Below are 13,531 nucleotides of genomic sequence, written 5' to 3'. Positions count from 1 at the left end.
ACACACACACACACACACAGACACACACAATGGAATATTATTCAGCCATAAAAAGGAATGAAATAATGCCATTTGCAGCAACATGCATGGACCTAGAGATTATCATACTAAGTGAAGTAATCCAGACAGAGAAAGACAAACATCATGATATCGCTTATATGTGGAATGTAAAAAAAAAAAAAAAAAAAGATACAAATGAACTTACATACAAAACAGAAATAGACCCACAGACATAGAAAACAAACTTATGGTTACCAAAGGAGCAAAGAGTGTGGAGAAGGGATACATTAGGAGTTAGGGATCAGCAACCACTCTCAACAGCATGTTCGGATAGACGATTAGGCCTGAAGTGCTTAATTTGTTAAAAGAAAGGTATTAAACAACCATTTTATTAAGATATGAAAATGAGAGACAACAAGGAGAAATTTAAGTGCAAATTAAAGCAAAGACTACTTTAAAAACTTTAAGTCAGTAAATCTGCATGACAAAAAACTTGTAGAAAATCTAAGAACAGCATGATGCTGTAGTAGTATCTCCTGAGCAAATGAGGAAGGTGATTTAAGAGACAGGTCACCTGTCAGAGCCAGGTTTTAACACCTTATTTCTAGAACTTTTATTTAATGTTTATTCATCAAATTTCTATACCACTTATAAATTCTCTGAATACTTTAATGACTCATCCCATGCCTTAGTGTGTGAGTGTTTGACCTTACCAAAAACAGTCTTGCAAATCACAGTATTTTTCTGAAATGTAATCTCTAACCTGGGTTGGCAAGGGAAGTCCATAAGAAAGTTTAGTACTGTGGTTCCAAAAATAATAACAATAAAAAAAAAAAAAACAAAACACACGCAATTCCCTTTTAATGGTTTAAAGTCAAGCATTCTTTAAAAAATTCTTTCATATCTTTTCAAAGTCCTAATAATAAAGGAAAATTCCTTTACAAATCCACCACTGTTTTGCTATAGACACTTGAACTGAGTGGGAAAGATGTGACAAGTCAAGTCAAGATATTGGTACACAGAGAAAACGAAACAATACTCCTACACCGTTGCTTTAGCAGGGCCTGTTTGTGCTTAGGAGTATCACATCGATACCTTGTATTCCCGAATATTATGCCCATCCTTCCTCTATGTTCTTATCATCAGGGATAAAACCTTGTCTTCAACTGCCTCTACTAACCTGTTCGTAAGAAGCAAACTTTCTCATCACGATACTCAGAACCCTAAATTCTCCCCGTTCTCCCTGCGTATCAACCTATTTCTGGCTCCAGTATCTGTCACTTCCGAGAGCACATCACCTGTAATTCTTTTCTGAAAGATCAGGCTCTCTTAACCTCCCACTGTGTCCTAATAATCCATAAGCACAGGGGACACCCCGATATTTGTTTCCTCAACTCCTGGGCTGCCGTCATGATATCAAAACAATCATGCCCCATGAAAATTCATGCTGAGGTGTCATGGCAAGATCCTCTGCTACTTTGTAATTCTCATATTCAACATGTATTGATAGTTCAACGTAGCAGAAAAGAAGAGGGGATGTTAGCTTCAAGCACTGGCTGGGCTCAGAAAGACTGTTTACTTTAGGTCAGAGAGAGTGCGTATTTATTGCAGAGAAGAAGGAACTAACAGAAAGTGAGCAAAGATTATGTGAAAGAAAATTAATGGAGACAGATTGCAGAGGAGGGAACCAGAGCTTAAATCTGTGATAGAAATAAGAAGCGAGCTTGGTGAAGGAGAGACAGTATCTCCTCTGAGTCAGAAGAGACGACGACAAGAACACAGGTAACTGCTGAGGTGATGAAGGTAACTGAGGGGTCCCAGCATAGACTTGGTTTCAGTAAAATGAGAGCAGGACAGTTACACAGGGGTGGGGATTGGAGTGATGGAGAAAGTACTAAGGGACTTAAAAAACAGACATACTTGTTCTGAAGAGAAGGAAACCAGAACTTTTCAAAGTCACAGAGGAGAAAAAGCAGCAGCTGTATTCTGCACAGCAGATATATACAGCCTTCACAACAGACTATCTCAAGGAAGCTGCAAGATGCCTGGAAAGTACGAAAATGATGTCAAGAATGGTTCTGCTAAAAGTGACAACTTTGTCAAAACTGACTGGAGAGTGCGGCAAATGTTAATGGTTAAATATGGGGGATGGGTATAAGGAGGTTCACTATACTATTCTCTACTTTTGTGTACCTTTGGAAATGTTTATAATAAAAAATGTTTTTAAAATTGCCTAGCCATCGTATGACCTCAGGAGCAATGGTTATCTTCCTCAGAAAGCTCAACATCTTGCCAGAACTTTCCAGAAGGTTTTAGGAACTTCAGAGACACAATTGCATATGGATACATACACTCTAGAGGACTGCAAAATTCAATGACAGGGAGGCAAAAGTTTCCAGTTGACGAGGATTTGTCCCAAATTTGTTCTAAGGAGTGAGAAACACAAGTGAGCATTAAAATTAGGCTAAGCGTGTCAGGCGTGACAAACGGGGCCAGAAGATGAAAGCGATGAGGACAAGTATTTCAACTAAGCATATGCCTGAAGAACAATATTATAAAACTTACTTCATCTCCAGAACTTCCTCTAAGTGTTTTCTTCTCTCGGCCCGAAGGTTGGTCACATGAGTTTCCTTCTCTGCCAGTGACTGCTGAGTGCAGGACAGCTTCGCCTTCATGGACTCCAGCTCCTGTTTTACCTTCTCCATGGCCATCAGTAACTCCTCCACCTATGATCAATACAGAAAAGACAGAAACTGAGCATCTGGGTCAGGTATAGTCAGAGGAGCTGGGCAGTGGGCAACGCCTGGGTCCACAAAATTGAAGACACACCCATCAAAAATTCTGTACTCTCGCAGGATCAGACATAAATGGCAGTGAAAGAAATACATCTCTCATCTTCCCTCCACTATAATTCTTCTCAGTTTAGGTCCAAAAAACCCTCATTTTCTTTTTGACAAATGTAAGGGCATCAGAAGTAACAGTGTGCCAGGAACAATCCCTTCGAAGGAATTTATTTAGAAACAGTCCAGAACCTTCCATGGAAATAACAATATAATGCAGATAAAAATATAAGGAACAAAATCATAATAAATATTTCTAGAACGATTTTAGGAAATAAAAGCCATAAACCTGACTAATACCAGATGCAGAATAAACATAAATGAGTCATTTTTATTCGTTCAAACTAAGAGTCTTCTGTTTATACCATTACAAAAAATTTCTTGTTAAACAAACAGCTAGAATTCAATCGGATAATTTCCTGCTCTAAAGCTGGGTAGGTAGAGATTTTCTGAGGAAGGCAGGAAGAAAAGAAAAAATATATATGACCAGATAGAGAAGAGACAGAACGCTTTTAAAAGGCCTGTAAAGGACTTCCCTGGTGGCGCCGCCCGCGAGGACCGGGACGGCCGTCCGCGCCGCCCTCCCTCCCTCCCCGGCCGCCGAGGTGAACCGCGGACAGGCCGCTAGCGGGGTCTCCCGGGCCGTGCGGGCAGCCCGAGGGCCTCCGGGCGGGAAGCCCACCTGTCCGCGGGCGCCAGGCTCCTCGGGGCGGCTCGCCCCGGGCTCTGCGTGACTGGCCCCCTGAAGCAGCGGCGGAGGCGGCGGCCCACTGTTTGCGCCGCACCGCCTCCTACGGCAAGAGAGAGGAGACAGACGCCGCCCGCCCGGCGCCTGCCGTGTGCGCCCGCGCCGGCCCGCAGCCCAGAGCCCCCGCCCGCCAGCCCCCAGCCCCCCAGCCCGCCAGCCTCACCTACGGCTCCGCCCTCCCCGGGGGCGCGCTGCCGGGACCCAGCCAGGGCCGTGAGGAGGAGCGGGCGGAGGAGAGCCGAGGGGCCTAGCGCCAGCGACGGGCGGGAAGCTCCAGGCGCCGCCCGACCCCGAGCTGCCGCCACCGCGGCCGTCTCACCCTGCTCAGGGCTGCCGCTGCCGCTGCCCGCCGGGCGTCGGCGGCGACCCGCCGCCGCCGCCACCACCACCACCACCACCACCACGACAGCCACAGCTCCGCCCGGGCGCCCGACGTCACCGCGCGCCGCCCCCTGCGCGATTCCCCAGCCCCGCCCCCGGCCGACGTCAGCGCCAGCCCCGCCCCCGCGCGACCGCGCCCGGTCGGCGTCCCGAAGCCTCCGGGGAGTGCGACTGGGGCGCGCGCGGGCCCCGGGCACTTTCCGGGTGTTGTCTTTACTGTGATATCTTAGTTAAGTCTAGTGGGGTGTCCCCCCCTTTTTAAAAATTACTAAAGTATGTCATTGTGTTAATTCAACATTAATACTAGAAACAAAAGTGAAAATTCCCATAGCAACAGCTGCTCTTTTTCTATGCTACGTTTATGCTTTTAGTAGTAGTATAAGAGCTGTTAAATGTGCGTTTTGCACATACTGTGTAAAACACATTGATGGAGAAAGAGCAGGGAATGAAGTATTTGGGCTAATCAAATAATAAACAGTGTATTGATTATCAATGTTCAGAGAAATATAATGTAATAAAGTAGATTAAGCATAAAGGTTATGTGGAATATAGTTTACTTCTATGGCTTTTCAAAATGTGAGCCTGGAGGTGCTGATTCACTCATGTATTCATTCAACAGTTATTTATTGAGTATGGTTCTGGGTACTTTTTTTAGCCTTTGGGAATACAGTAGTGAACAAAGCTGACAAAAATTCCCACCTTCATGGAACTTACCTTCTGGACACCTTCTTGGGAAATGAAGAGGAATTCAGCAAAGGCGATTAATAAGAGGTTATTGAGGGAGGAGGAAGACCAGGAGAGTGCGATGTACTAGAAATGAAGGAAAGGAAGTTTTCAAGGAGGAGGGAATGGTCAACTGTGTCATTGTTTAAAGATGTGTCAGACTGTTGGGTAAGAAAGAATTCTGCCTGATTATAATGCCTAATAACAGAGAAATGACTAAATGCTTTTTAGTGTGAGATGAGACAAATGTAAGAATCTTTCAGTTTTTTACTTCCTTTGACTGATTTTTAAAAACATATATATTTCATTCTTTATTCTTTTCAGAACAAAATATGCAACCTGGGAGTTTATACTTGTACTAAGGAGAGGTATGACACTGTTGTTACTAATTATATGTACACTTATTTTTTTAATACATGTATCAAATCAGAAGTTATAAAAGTATACAGGGAAAAAAATAAGTCTCTTCTGTCCCATCCAGTTACTCCTGAAGGCAGACACTGTTTCCAATTTGTTGTTTTTCCTAACCAGTGAAATTTTGTGCAGTAACACGGCATTTAGCTATTTTAAAATTGCATAAATATAACAAGTGTTTTTATCCCCTATGTATTTTTTTTTGCAGGCTTAATATTTGTTTTTATAATTTAAGTCTAGCTACCTGCAGACCATTTTTTTTTTTAAATAACAGCTTTATTGAGAGACAATCCACATACCATAACGATTCACCCATTAAAGTGTACAATTAAATTCTTTTGGTACATTCATCACCACGATCAATTTTAGAACATTTTCATCCTCCCAAAAAGAAGCCCCAAACTCATTAGCAGTCATTCCCCTGACCTTTGGTTTTAAAGCTCTCTTTTTTTAAAAGAAATAATTACTTAATTTATTTTTGGCTGCGTTGGGTCTTCGTTTCTGTGCGAGGGCTTTCTCTAGTTGCGGCGAGCGGGGGCCACTCTTCGTTGCGGTGCGCGGGCCTCTCACTATCGCGGCCTCTCTTGTTGCGGAGCACAGGCTCCAGACGCGCAGGCTCAGTAGTTGTGGCTCACGGGCCCAGTTGCTCCGCGGCATGTGGGATCTTCCCAGACCAGGGCTCGAACCTGTGTCCCCTGCATTGGCAGGCAGATACTTAACCACTGCGCCATCAGGGAAGTCCTATATGGGAAATTTTTTAAAATATTTCCTAGAAACCACCAGACTCGCTGGCCAGTGTCACATTGAAACTTAGAGTTGTGAAGGAGGATGGGTTTGGGTTTGGGTTTGGGTTTGGGTTTGGGAATGGGTTTATTACAACTGGCCCAGACCTCCACGCTTCATCCCTTAGGGTTAAAAGAGGGGCCCCCCTGCTCCCTAAGATCAAGGGTTCTCCACCCTAGCTGAACAAAATAGCAGTCTCTTAACGGGAAACAAGTGGGGATAGCGGGCAATGAACAATGGGCCACGGCTGCGGGTGATTGTGTCCGTTAGCTTTAAGGCCGCCACACAGGTCCCAGCAGTTTCTAACAGTACATGGGATGCCTATCACCCAGCAACCTTGACTGACTAGCAGTGGCACCCTGGAAATGCTGTGTTGGGAAGTACCTACCAATGAAGTACTTGTAGGACCCCAGGAAAGAACAGCTGTGCTTTACAGCACCGGCTATGACCCAAATAGCCAAGGAGGTAGCAAGCAGCATGATATCTGTACCGCAGATCTTTTCTTGTAGCTGGAAAGCCCCAGCCTGTGATGGCAATTCCTATTTTCTTCCCTCTGGAAGATCAGTCCCAACCGCACTACCCCTGCTTCTGCTTCCTCTGAGTCTGAATGTCATCTGCCCACATTGAGGAGGAAAGGAGGAAGCCCAGGAGAGGCGTAGGCAGGAGGAATCCCACATTCCTCCTGACATCTGATTGAAGCACAGGTAAAGTGAGTCTTATGCTGTCCTTACCGAGTTCTAAGTATGAGGGACTGTACTGCACACGCAACCCCAGAATAAGCACTGGAGATAAACCGACTTGCAAACTGTGTATCTGAAAAATCGCCTCAAATCTGAAATCACCAGTATTTCTACACCATTTTTAGTGTCTATTTTTACGAACCAGTTTTCGAAAGCACCATCAGCAACAGGTCTAGAGAGTTCCTTTCCAAACCTGAATATTTTTAAGCAAACTTTTCATCTTCCTTAGCTAGATGAGTTCAGGAAAAACATTTCATTGATTAAAAGGGCTGCATTACAAAGGTTTGCCCCAAGACAACACAAGCTCCTCGAGAGCAGGGATTTGGGGCTGGTTTGCTCAGTGTCCCCAGCATCTACCCCAGGTGTCCTTACATCAAAGCATTCCATAAATATTTGTTGAATTAATGCCGTCGCATGACCGGCCTTCTTGTGCTGTATGATGTGAACTGCGTGACTTTCCCCCTGAGGATTAAGATATTGATGGAGCATCCTTCAAGATCAATGGCATGCCCTAGATGAAAGATAGGGATGTGTAGGAGGAAACCTTGCCAGTCAAAGCTATCTATCTATTCAGTCTTAAGTGGAAACTCAAAAGACATGCACCACAGGAGCTGGTTGTAGGCCCAAAGTCACAGCTCTCCTTACAAGGAACTGTGTCATGCTAGGAAGTCACTTAACAATCATAGCAGACACGTACATAAGTGTCAGGCCCTATTCCCAGTGCTTTATGTAGATTACCTCACTTAATCTTCACAACAAGGCTATAAGGCAGATTCTGTTACCATCACGTCCCTTTAACCGATGAGCAAACTGGGGCACTGCGTTACATCACTTGCCCAGTGTCACATACAGAGCATCAGAGCCAAAATGTGAACCTGGCAATCCGGCTTAAGTATCCGTGTGAATAACATCTGCATTGTGTGGCCACCTGGGCCTCCCAGGACCTCTGGGATTTCAGTTTCCTCACTGTCTGGGGGGCGGGTGCAGACAGTGAGGAATGATGGATACATCAGGAGGCTATCAAACCTTCTCAGCTGCTTGATTGCTTTTTGAAAAGAAATCTTGGCTAGTCAAATTCATAGAAACAATGTAGGATGGTGGTTACCAAGGGCTGGAGGGAGATGAAAAGGGGGAATTGTTATTGAAAGAGACTAGAGTTGCAGTTTGCAAGAGGAAAAAGTCTGGAGATCTATTTAACACTGAGTATACTTAACACTACTGAGCTGTACACTTAAAAACAGTTAACAAAAGTTTCCAACTTATGTGTTTAACCACAGGAAGGGAGGAAAGGAGGAAAGGACAGAGGAAAGGATGGATGAAGGGACTCTTACCTGGCAGCTCAAGAAGTAAAACAGAGGCGGAACTGCTGAATCAGTGGGAAAAGGAGCCCAAGGTTCCAGCCTCTCGGCTTCTTTCCCCAGATCCTCCCACCAGAACAGCCCCTCGGGGAGATCATCAAAGCAAAGTTTTAAAACCACTAAACAGGACAACTTCTCAATTCTCTTTAAGACAATTTCAAAAGCCGCGGGTCCAATCACACTCTCAAAAGTCTCCAGCTGAAAAGCCCTCCTGGCCCCTCAAGGCCGAATCGGTTCACACTCACCACCATGGTCCTTGAGATTGTCCACATTGTAGCCCCAGTGTAAGTGTCCAAGCTCACAGAGCACCGCCGTGGCCCCCTGTACTCAGAGTTACTCATCACAGCGGTCTCTTGAGCCTCTGTGCGCTGCCTATTTCATCCTTGTTTGTGGAGTGAGAGCTGTGTGCTCACCCGCCGCCCCAGCTCAGAAGGCTGTTTCTAGTCCCACCTTAGTTATGGGCGAGGCGCTATATCTATGCCACTGTCACCTGCACAAGGTGCCCAATTCCCCCACCTCGTCTGTTCTGGGGGCTTAACAAGTATCCAGGACTCTCAGATGGAAGGGTGGAGAGGGAGTAATTCAGAAGAGACTTAGGCACAGGGGAGCATGATGATACCCCATCCTTCCCTTTCCCTCAACCAGGGTGCTGAGCCATGGTTCCTGATCAGGGAGAGAATGAATGCTGGGAAAGCAGCCAACGCCATAACCAACTTGTAGCAATGAGGGCCAGAGAACTGAGACGAAAGTACGTGGGGGCCATTGGCACATACTGTTCAGTTAAAAAAAAGAAAAGAAACCAGGAATGCTAACTAAAGGACAGAACGATTATTATCTTTTGACTGTAAACCTCTCTCTGCATCATCCTTGGGTCCTAAAGCGACCTATTTCCATCACACGCACATTCCACCAGCAGCCGAAACTCACCTCAGCACCCATGTTATATTCTGACCCAGTTTACATGGAGCTGACTGAAAGGCAAAGAATAAGAAAATGAGGCATTTGAAAGGGAAATCCATGCTTCCTAGTTTAGAGCTGCACAAACTCCTTTGCCCACCACAGGAAGGGATTAGGTTACTCAATCCGAGTAACCCATTTCTCTTTGTTTGGGAACATGGTGATTCTATTCAGAGGGCATAAATAAGATAAAGGACCCACGCATACTAGATTTTTCATTTGGCAAGCAGAATAAAAATCTGAACCTATACCTGTGGAAAAGTAATCAATTTTTCATAGACTTATTATAGGCTTCACAAAATCTACTGCACACATATTTTTAAAAGTAAGAAAGTGGCTTTTTAATGATACTTAAAATACATGGCATGGCAAGAATTATTTAAAATGTGTTTCTGAGGCCTGAAGTTTGGTACTGCCTGCTAAAATATAGATGATTTGGATAAGGCTGTCTTCTCGGGATAAACGTGAGACCTAAGCGCATCTTATCATAAAACTAATAGGAAGGTTGGTATTCAGGCAGTTAAGTAATTGGTATAAATCCTCCCAAGATATTAGATCCCCTGAACTCGCAACAGTTAGTGGTTGTTCATTGGCTTGTGTGCATTAAATAACTCCCCTTAACCCAGAGGCCAGCAATCCACTGTTCACATAAAGTCAACACAAAGCAGAGCAAGAGGAAGCAGAGCTGAATCCAATAGATACATGACCACGACTCATCCAACAAGTGTTTTCCGAGGAGCACGCCAGGCCTGGGAAAGTGGACACGTGATCCACGGGGTCTGGATGCCCAGTCTCGATCCAAGCAGATTGGCTCCGTTTTTATGAGCCATCGGCTTGATTGTCCACATTGGTTGGCATGCTTTTCGCAGGAACACATCTCTGTTCTAAGCGGAAGGCTATGCGCCTACACCTGTGACCAGCCCTGTATGAGGAGTGTACGTGCGTGTGTGCGTGTGTATGCGTGACTGAATGAATGATTTTTAAAATGTCTACATAAAGCAGATCTAATATACGAACATCTCCATTTACAAAAAGGCTTTCATTTTTTTTATCATGCAGCAAGTCACTGAAATATTACACTATTTTGTGTCCAGCAACTCCCTTCAAGGAGCTATGAAAACATGAAGCATCACTGATGTCAGAAGTCACAGTCTAGCCGAGAAGACAAGTGACAGACCCGAAACAGAGACCACAGCAAATGTCTGACACCAAGTGTAAAAGCTTCAGGAGTTCACAAAATCCAAAGTCACTAAAAGCCCAAGTTGCTGAGAGGACTTGGAGCAGTGGGCGTTAAGAAGGGCAGCAAAGATGGTAGGCTTTAGATTACCAAAGGGACGGAGGTGGCGTTTCACGGAGGTACAAGAAGCAGAAGCAATGACTTAGAAGCAAAAAGAAGCCTTCTGTTTGCCGATAGCAGTGACAGCACCTGCCCTGATCAGAGCCACAGGAGACAGGGCTCATTATAGGGTGGGGACTCGTTATGAAGGGGTAACAAGCTGCCCAGAGAAGTTGATTTGTTACATTAGGGAGTCATTTTAGGATCCTGAATGGGAACAACCGGGTGTTCCTTCCGTATGGTGAGAACTCACCCCAGGATTCCTTTCAAGAGCACGCTCCCCTTGACATTGAGTTAATGATTTCATTTGCACTCAGCTTTCCAATATCCCACCTCAGTGGTTCCCAACTTATGGACCACAGAGTTATGGCAGAGGTCCTGAAGGCAGATAAGCACTGCCCAGAAACGACTTGCTCCTGGCATATTGCCGCTGTCTCGTTCTAGTATCTGTAGATACCATGTGAGCCATAAAACGCAAATTCACTCCAAAGCCACAGTCACCTGAGTTGCCCCAGGCGCCAGCCTATGGCTGCACATGGAGTCACTGTAACAGTAGCCCAGATGTCACTAGCTCCCACCTCCCTGCTGTTCATGCAGGACTTCAGCCTCCAGTAAAGTGCCCCTCAAGCATTCCTAGGAGTTCCCAGGGATTTGGTGCCTGAGCCTGCGAACAAGGCCGTCGTCCTCTCAGCGGCCACTGGGCGGCGATGGGTCCACACAGCTCCCTCTCCTGCGCCTTCAAGCACCCTGAGGCCTCCGCAGGCCAAACTGCAGGATGGTCCATATGGAGTAGGGGAAACATCTCATTCCTCCTGGGAGCTACCATTCCCAAAGCAGTCACACCGGTGCCATACACGATAGCTTACCGAGGGTATTTTAGAAAAACAACTCTGACAGTTGTTACTTACAGCCCTCAAGATGTGAATGAAAACTGTATGTGAAGGTGAATCTAGCAGAGGTTGGGCAGGAAGAAAAATACCAGGGACAGAGCCCATGCCGTGCTCACAATCAACCTTCCCATAATGTGCTATCAAAATGCACATCATCCTGTTTGACCCAGCAAATCAAACTTCTAAGCACACAAGGAAGTGAAAAGTGTAGGAGGATTTTCAACGCAGATTATTTGCAAGAGTGAAAAAGGAGAAACACACATCTCCTAGTACAGAAGGGGTTAAATTATGACACACTGACAGGGTAGAATACAGGCAGCTGTTAAAAACGATGACATCAGCTTGGAAGTACCACTGGAGAGCTCTGCGATGCATCGTTAAGTGACACAATGCCAGTTAGAACAGCGCTCCACAGCCTGTTAGGAGGCGGGGTGAGCGGCGGGCAGGCCAGCGAAGCTTCATCTGCCGCTCCCCATCGCTTGCACGACTGCCTGAGCCCCCCGCCCCCTCCCCCGTGGAACCATTGTCTTCCAGGAAACCGGTCCCTGCTGCCGAACAGGTGGGGGACCGCTGAGTTAGAAGACGTTAGGGACAGCGTGATCGCATTTCAAAAGTGTGGAGGAGGGGCCGGGAAGAGGTACATATGAATATTACATGTCAGGAACAAAACCTATGGAGCTACTGACAACCTTTCTCCCTCATACCCATGCCTGAAGGGGAGTCTTTTTTTACCACCAGATCCTTTATGGAACTGATCTGGGAGACAGTAAGAGAGATAAAGAGTCCTCAAATGGCCAGATTAGTCTTCATGAGAGGAGATGAAAGAGGAAGTAGTGGATGAGAGAGGCAGGCAGGCAGCCAGCCAGCCAACCAGGAGATGGAAGAAAAGAAGTACCTGGAGCTTTTAAAGACGGGGGAGGTGGAGGTCCTGGAGCAGCTACTGAAGACTTGGTGTACGGGAGAGAAAGCTGGGTGACGTAGGTTCAACATGTTTGGCCGTGTCATGTGCTGTGTGACCCCTCCACAGAGTCTACAAATACACCCATGACAAAGATCTAGAACACGCATGAGGTTTTGAGATCAGATTGGTGTTTCTTCCCCATGTTTCTGTGCTGCCCATGAGGTGAGAACAAAAGCTAGTTTAAGGTTGTACATGTATGAAAAACGCCAGGAAAGACACCCCAGAAATTGTCCCAGCGGTAACATCTGTCAAGGTTGATTAGGTACTGGTGGACTTTGTTACAACAAAAGTGTATCTCACATGTATAATTTTCATGGGCATGTATTTTACTTTCACTCAGGACAGGGGTTTGGGTGAGGCAAGCAGGGTGACTACAGTGCAAAACTGAAGGAGACACTGACTCTCAGCGTCTTGCTGGTTCAGAGCCGCATGTAAACACCCCCGTGAGGGAGTGCCTCCTTCACTTAGCGCCCTACCCACCCTGCTTGCCTCACCCCATCCTGGCTCTGCTTGCCTTGTTAATCACAGTTCTGAATCTCATTGAAATTCAAACTGGGATGCTATCTGCCACACACACTGCATACAGAGTACATTGCCATTCTGAAAGCACTTTCGTATATGTAGTTCACTTTCTCTTCATGACAATCTCAAAGGCAAATGAGACTAGTATTATAATTCCCATTCTACAGATGGAGACCAGAAAGGTTAAAAGACCTGTCCAAGATCACACTGCTCAGTGACAGCAAACTCAGTTCAGCTAAGTTTGATTACCATCCCCAAGTATTTCCATGACCCCACCCACATACAAAACAAACAAAACTTATCACTCATACCTATCAGGAAAACGATGAATCTCTGAAGTGAACCTAGCCCAGATATTCATGTCTCCCGTCAAATAAGGCCCGGCAGCCCCCATTTGCCCCCTTGGAAACCACGGAGGCAAAGCCCACAGAAGATGTAGGCAGCCTCTAGCCAAGACGGCGCCCCATGAGGAGCAGCCCCTCTGGATTCTCGAGTAGCAGCAGGTTTTCAGGACGAGCAGCAGGCCTTCACGAGGGCCTACAGGCAGGTCCGCGGCTGCTGGCTGGCACCAGGTGTGAGCCATGGGAACTCTGGGAGCTGGCCGGGGGGGTGTGTGTGGGGAGCATCTGCACAGGAGGCATGAGCCTAAGAGAATCTCTCAGCATTGGACATTCCACAAGGCGTACATGCAGCTACTGGTGGTCGGCACTTCCGGGTTTTCGCCTTGAGGTGAGCGGAAAGGAATAACACGGCACCACTAGCCACCAGCCTGGAGCTCAACCAGCCGGCCTGGCAGCCTAGAAATTTGCTTAAGGAGTTAATCCAGGCAGACCCTGAACTACCCTGTTCATCCAGCTGTGTTTCAGGGCACAGCACGA

The 13,531-nt window shown here is 46.2% G+C and overlaps 1 pseudogene; it reads right to left on the bottom strand.

Annotated features, from left to right (window-relative positions):
- Positions 1-13,531, bottom strand: part of LOC132362771 (ELKS/Rab6-interacting/CAST family member 1-like) — a 163,659-nt pseudogene that overhangs the window by 111,521 nt on the left and 38,607 nt on the right.

The sequence above is a fragment of the Balaenoptera ricei genome, chromosome 3 (assembly GCF_028023285.1).
Source record: "Balaenoptera ricei isolate mBalRic1 chromosome 3, mBalRic1.hap2, whole genome shotgun sequence".
In the NCBI taxonomy this organism is placed as follows: domain Eukaryota; kingdom Metazoa; phylum Chordata; class Mammalia; order Artiodactyla; family Balaenopteridae; genus Balaenoptera; species Balaenoptera ricei.
The sequence above is the reverse complement of the archived record's forward strand: the minus strand, read 5'-3'. Positions and strand labels throughout refer to the sequence as shown.